Below are 6,809 nucleotides of genomic sequence, written 5' to 3'. Positions count from 1 at the left end.
GGAGCTTGCAGTGAGCCGAGATTGTGCCACTGCACTCCAGCCTGGGCGACAGAGCGAGACTCCGTCTCAAAAAAAAATTATATTTGAAGATACTGGAGACCTTCACTTAAAGGAGCCCCGGAATGAGTCCTTTTATGAAGCCAAGGATCTTTTCACAAAGCCAAAAGATTTATCTTGATTGTACATTTAAAAGACTTTTCACAAAATCCTGGACACAGCCGTACAAATACTGAAAGAGGATGAACTGATGATCTTTGACTGATCATGGTGAAACCGAAATCACTGAGTTTCACGGTCATGTGGAAGGGTTCTCCTTGACTCTGTAAGAGTGACAGCAAGTCAAAGAACGGATTAAGGGTCTGGGGAAATGAACTCTTGGGCAAACTTGCTTACTAGATACAAACCCAGAATAGTGCTCTGTCCTTCCCAACAGTGGTGACAACAGCCGCAGCTCCTTCCTCAGAAAGCATGTTTTCATGCTGCTTTCTCCATTTACAAGGAAGTATCAGTGGTTACCACGCCAAGGGAGAGAGGCTTTGTGACATAGCTTTTGAAGCCTGAGTCCTGTTTCTCTGCCCCTTTGTTAGGTGCTATAAGGTGAAGACCATAGGATTTGAGTCATATCTAGTTTCAGATTTTGTCCCCAGCCCTCACTGGGTGTGGTTCAGTTAACCTCAGCTCACTAAACTTCACTTTCCTCACCAGTGAAATGGGATCACAAACTCTATCTGCCAGGGTTTTTGTGAGGATAGATAAATTCATGTAAACATAGTAAGGTCCGAAGAAATGGTAGCTGTTATTATCCTGAGTAGAGATAAGTGAGGCCTCTAGTAATCTATATCTTCATTCTCCCCTTCTTTCTAGGAATACGCTCAGCTTACAAACTACAGTTCCAATGGCCAATACGATAAAAGGAAGTTATTGGGTGAAACCTCAGGAAATGCTATTGAAGGGGAAGTTTATGCTTCTGACAATTGGCCTCTGGGCTTTCCCTCTTCTTCCTTTTCCCCGCCTGGAACTCAGGAGTGAGAGGGGAGCTGAAGCCGATGCCATGACCATGATGTAGGCTTGTGGAGAAATGCCATGTTTTAGGACTGGTGAAGCAGAAGACAGAGTTGGGGTCTCTCATGACATCGTGGGGTCTCCCTAGCAGCTCTGGACCACCTGCTTCTGAGAAATTTCAGATTACGTAAGAGAAAGACACCCCCTACTTAGCTGAAGCCCCCGTGACTCGGCATACGTTGGTAGCAGCCATGTGCAGTTCCTCGCCGGCTCACACATGTTAGTGGCTGGCTAAGGAGAGACCTTGTCACACTCTGGCGCTTGCTGTCTTTATAAAATGTGGGCATGACTTTGATAACCCCATGGGCCCTCCCAGCTCTCACATGACAGCCCCCCATTTCCACCTCTTGAGTCTGGGGGTGACTCAGTGCAGGGTTTCCTTGGTCTCATCTCTCTCTCTCTCTCCCTCTCTCCTTTCCCTGTGATGCAGCAGCCTGGTTGGGGCCTAGAAGGCTTTAGGCCAGCTGTCCGGATCACAGGTTGCTGCCCCTCCAAAGTAGCCCGAAGGGGACACTCTCAGCCCGCATTCAGAGCTGGGGGGTCCTTGTGGCCAGCAGGCTAGGAGGACATTGTCCCTGCACACTCAGCCCCGCCCTTCCCGGTTCGAGCTGCCACTGTTGCCTCTCCTCCTCAGTGGAATGAAAGCAAAACTTCCAGCAAAAGACAGCAATAGGAGAATTGTTTAAATGACGAAGAAATAGCAGTCACAACCCAACGGCCATCAAGTGGCTACATTTGGAATTGGCCACATGGGGTCACTGCACCCTCAGGAATGGAGGGACATCCGTGGGGTGCTTCTGTCTCTGAAGTATGGACTGGAGAAAGCTGCTGCCTGTGGAAAGGATGGGAGATGCTCCTTTTCTGCAAAGTTGAGCTGCCTGGGACGTGCTAAGTCCCTCCCCACAGCCAGAAGGGAAGGCGCTTAGTGTATGGCCTTGACTCAGAGAACAGTCTTCCAAAATATTACTCTTACCATGATTTTCATTGTTATTATAGCATTTTGGAACTCCTACATACTCTTTTTGTTGTTGTTCACAGCTGATGAAATCTATAGATCTTCTCTGTAAAAAGGTGGGAATATTAAATGCAATAAATCCAGGTCCTGGATTGTGAGTGAGTTTCTGGCTCCGTCTGCTGGGTGCGTGATGCCAGGTAGTGTGGTAGAGACAAAGGACTGTCCTGCAGGCCCCAGGCCTGGGTTAAAATCCTTGCTGGCTAGGTGACCTTGGGCAAGGTGCTTCACTTCTTGGAGCCTTGAAAGCCTTATTTATAGGATGGGAATTCTAGTATCTACCTTGGTTTGGAGTTAATGTATATGGAGCACCTATCAGTGCCAGGCACATGGTGAGCAATTAGTAAATGACCATGCTTTTCTCAGGTTAAGGAGCCCAGGAAGAGGAAAGGCTGGGGAGAAGATGCTGAGTTCAGCTATATATTTAGATGTAAGTTCTCAGTAGCCTGGGAAAGGCAGGTGCAGATGGAGCCGGCCATGAGCTCAGGAGACCTGAGGCTGCCACCTAGGGTGAGAGACAGGTGCAGGTGTGGGTATCAGCAGGTAACTGGAGCCACTATAAGTGATATACACCAGCGCCTCTCAAGCCTTCACATGCTCAGAAGCATCTGGGTTCATTGAAATACAGATTGTAGGACACCCAATCCTGAATGCTATGTGGTTGTAACCAGTTCTTTTAAGATGCACAACACAAGGCCTGGACTCACTGCTCTCTGATGCCTGGTCTAAAGCCAAGGGGGCACTTCAGAATTTCCATTCTGTTTGGAACTGTGCCTTAGGAAGTGTCTGGCAAGGCACCCCTGGCCCTATGCCATCACCTTGTTTGTTGCTTTATTGTTGTTTGGTTTGCTTTTGTTTGTTTTGTTTGTTTTTTTGAGATGGAGTCTTGCTCTGTCGCCCAGGGTGGAGTGCAGAGGCACGATCTCAGCTCACTGCAACCTCTGCCTCCCGGGTTCAAACGATTCTCCTTCCTCAGCCTACCAAGTGGCTGGGACTACAGGCATGCACCACCATGCCAAGCTAATTTTTCTATTTTTAGTAGAGATGGGGTTTCACCATGTTGCCCGTTCTTGTCCCCAACTCCTGACCCCAAGTGATCCACCTGCCTCGGTCTCCCAAAGTGCTGGGATTACAGGTGTGAGCCACCGTGCCCAGACTCATTGCTTTATTTTTGCCTCCAAAATATTTCATTTGACCAATCCCTGGCTTTGAAACACTTGAAGTTTATGGGTTTAAACAATGATTCTTAAAGCTCATTCCTGAGACCAGCCACGTTTGCATCGCCTGGGAACTTGCCAGACACGTGGTCTTGGGCCCCATCCCAGATCCACCAAATGAGAAGCTCTGGGGTGGGGACCCAGCCAGCTGGGTTATAACAAACCCGCAGCATCCACGCATGTGCTTGAGAGTCAGAAAAGCACTGGTCTAGAGGAAGGGTGGCTTCTGGTCATGCCCCAGCCTTTCTCCTGTTGGTGGAGTCTGCCTCCAGCGCCAGCTTCCTTAAAGTGACACTTCCCTCTTGGGAGTTCCCGACCCTACCTTTCCTGCTGCGCCTCATCAGACTCCAGGTGCTACTTGCTCATTCCTCCATCCACTGCTCTGGCATCTAGCAGTGGGCACCAGGTGTGATGAGGTCACCAGGTGCACCAATTTTTACTGGTGGTGTAAGGGGAGTAAAAAGGTCCCATCCCAGATTCACCTGCAAAAAAAAAAAAAAAAAAAAGAACCTTAAAGAAGAGAAAGTACCACAAGGATGGATGTAGATGTGGGGATAATCTGTGGCCTTTGGACACCCCTCAGATGGCTAATGCCCAGACGGCCATTGCTGGAGCCATCATAATAGCAGTCCTAATAATAATGATGGCGAGGCCAGCCACAGCATCTGACATCTGTGGGCTCCTCACCACAAGCCCATGGGGATCCACAACTATTATCCCATTTTACAGAGGAGGGAAGGCAGACTCGGGGAGCTTAGGGGACCTGCTGCCATTCACACATCTGAGGACTGGGGGAGCAGGCTTTCCACCCCAGCCAGAGTTACCCCTGCCCTACACCAATGCCGTCTCCAGCTCTCTGCCCCCCAGGCCCCGCGGGGCGTCTCTGAAGAGACTTGCTAGGAGGAAGACAGCTTATTTGGAAGATATTTTCTTTAGGCCAACCAAGTCTGTGCACCTTAAATTATCTGGGCACATCTGTGGAATGAGTATCCTCCAGGAGGATGCCGCCAGGATCATGAGCATGGAGCCAGGAGTGGGAGGGGCAGGAGCGCTGTGCCCACAGCTGAAGGATGGACGGTGAATGTCAAGCTTGAACTTCAGCTGAGAAGGCGCCGTCTGCTGGGGTGACAGAGGAGGGGAAATTCCTTCCTTCTGATCCATGAGAAGAGAGAAAAGAGTCCCATTCCCAGCACCCTGTATACAGTAGGTGCTCAGGAAACACAAACTGGGCCCACGACTGCTCTTCTGCCCAGGGCCGCCGGGTCGGATTACTGGTTTGGTTTTTCTGGGAGTCGTGTTTTCTAAGGACTCTGTTTTCTCTTGCCATGAAAATGTGCCTATTTTCAGCTTTGATTCGTGCAAGCTGCAGCACGAATCGCCTAAAATGCCCCGCTAGAAACAGCTCGGATTAAAGAGCAGGGAGTTGAATTGGACGGAGCGTCCCTGCACGAATGCAGGACCTTGAAGGCCCTGGCCTCTGGAAGGTACAGGGCGGGAGGATGCCCATGCCTTGTAGAGGGAGGGCTCTGGGCCTCCTGGGTATCCGACCCTCCTGTGTGTATTTAGTCCAGAAAGAGCAGATTTTCACACAGTTCTTCGGTCTGATGAAATTCTACTTTCAAAAGGCCCTAAATCCAAAAGCTAAAATGCAATAAAAGAAAATAAGATGCAAAGCCACGAGAGTGATTTTTTTAGTTTAATTGGGAGCCTTCCTGGCTCACTCCTCATTCTCCTTGCTCCAAATTTCCCCAGCTTCTCTGGCCAGGGTCCCAACCACACTATAAAACCACCAGTGACACCACCCAGGGTGCCAGGTACAGCCCTGGGCCCTTTGCCTGTGCTGCCTCCAAGGTGGGCACTGGCCTGGCCCCACTGCATAGACAGAGACACAGGCACAAAGAGGCAACTTGGCCTGCCCAGGGTTGTACAGGGGACAGTGGCACAGCTAAGGATCTGAGCCGGAAAATCAGTGCCACTTACTGGTCTCTCTCATTGGCAGGGGCCCTTCCTTTCCTCATCACTCCCTGGCACCTACCTAGGAGGAGCTGTGATGACCAATCTTATGTGTCAACTTGACTGGGCCACAGGGTGCCCAGATGTTTAGGCAGACATGATTCCAGGTGTTTCTATGAGGTTGCTTTTGCATGAGATTTACATTTAAATCAACAGACAGAGTAAAGCAGATGGTCCTCCCTAATGTGAGGTGAGGGGGTTCCAATCAACTGAGGGTCCAGAGAGAACGAAAAGGCTGAGGAAGAGGGTGCCTCTCCTACCTGACTGCCTTCATTTGAATGGGGACATTAGCTTTTCCTGGTTCTCCAATAACTTTCCATCTCTGGACTCTAGCTGGGACATCAAGCCTGTGGATTTGGGCCTTGCCAGCCTCCACAACTGTGAGAGCCAATTCCCTAGAATAACTCTCTTTCTGTGACTATAGATATACACTTTATTGGTTCTGTTTTTCCAGGGAACCCTCATCTAGGAGCTTTTCAATGCTATGCTTTTTGCAGCCCCAGGACACTTAGTGAAGCACCAAAGCCATGGTGGGGACAACAAAGGCCTTTTGAACCCAGAGGACCCCTGCCCAGCGGACCCTCATCCTGAGAAGAGCATTTCCTCCTCCCTGCCCTCCAGGAAGGGCTGTGGGAGGAAGCGCAGGCCCAGGAGGTGGGTAGGGTGGTGGGTGAGGGGCGTCAGGAATGGAGGTCAGCAGCAACGGGTGGCTGGTGACGGACTGGTGGGAGCAGAGGGGATGTCAGCCTGTGGTCCCCAAGCAGCAGTCAGAATGCAGCCTCCCCATCAAACGCCACCCCTGACACTGGGGCCGCCAGCAGAGATCAGTTGGGGGGCCAGGGGTCGCAGCCAACCCTAGTGTCCCAAGAGGGGCCCAGGGCATAGCAGACTGCTGCGACATCCGTATCTTATCACCTAGTCAGAAAACAACATATTAACTCAGAAAATAACAATGAAGCACCTCCCTTGCCCAGGCTCTGTGCTGGGCCCCGGGTACAGGAAAGTGAGCAAAGCCCAGGCCTGCCCTCAAGGGAAGACAGACACAGCGTTGCCCCCAATATTAATATTAGCACCTTCCATGGTGGTCAGCATGCCACGCACTGTTCCTGGTATTGTTCTAGCTGCACGTACGGTCTCCCCCTTATCCATGGGAGAAAAGTTCCAAGACCCCCACTGGATGTCTGAAACTGAGGTAGTACCAGGCTCTGTAATACTGCTTTTTCCTAAACGTACATACCTAGGAGAGAGTTCAATTTGTAAATTAGGCAGAGTAAGATATTAACAACAACGAATACTAATAGAACAATTCTAACGATACACTGTAATACAGTTATGTGAACACAGCCTCTTTCTCTCTCAGAATATCTGATTACACTGCACTCCCCCTTCTTGTGATGAAGCGAGATGGTGAAACGCAGGCAGGATGAGACAAATGGAGGGAGTGGGACAGAACAAGAGTCTAACATGCTGCTCGGAACGGCAGCAATGAAAAACTTAGGAATTGC

The sequence above is a fragment of the Chlorocebus sabaeus genome, chromosome 14 (assembly GCF_047675955.1).
Source record: "Chlorocebus sabaeus isolate Y175 chromosome 14, mChlSab1.0.hap1, whole genome shotgun sequence".
Taxonomy (NCBI): Eukaryota; Metazoa; Chordata; class Mammalia; order Primates; family Cercopithecidae; genus Chlorocebus; species Chlorocebus sabaeus.
Note: the sequence above shows the minus strand (reverse complement) of the source record.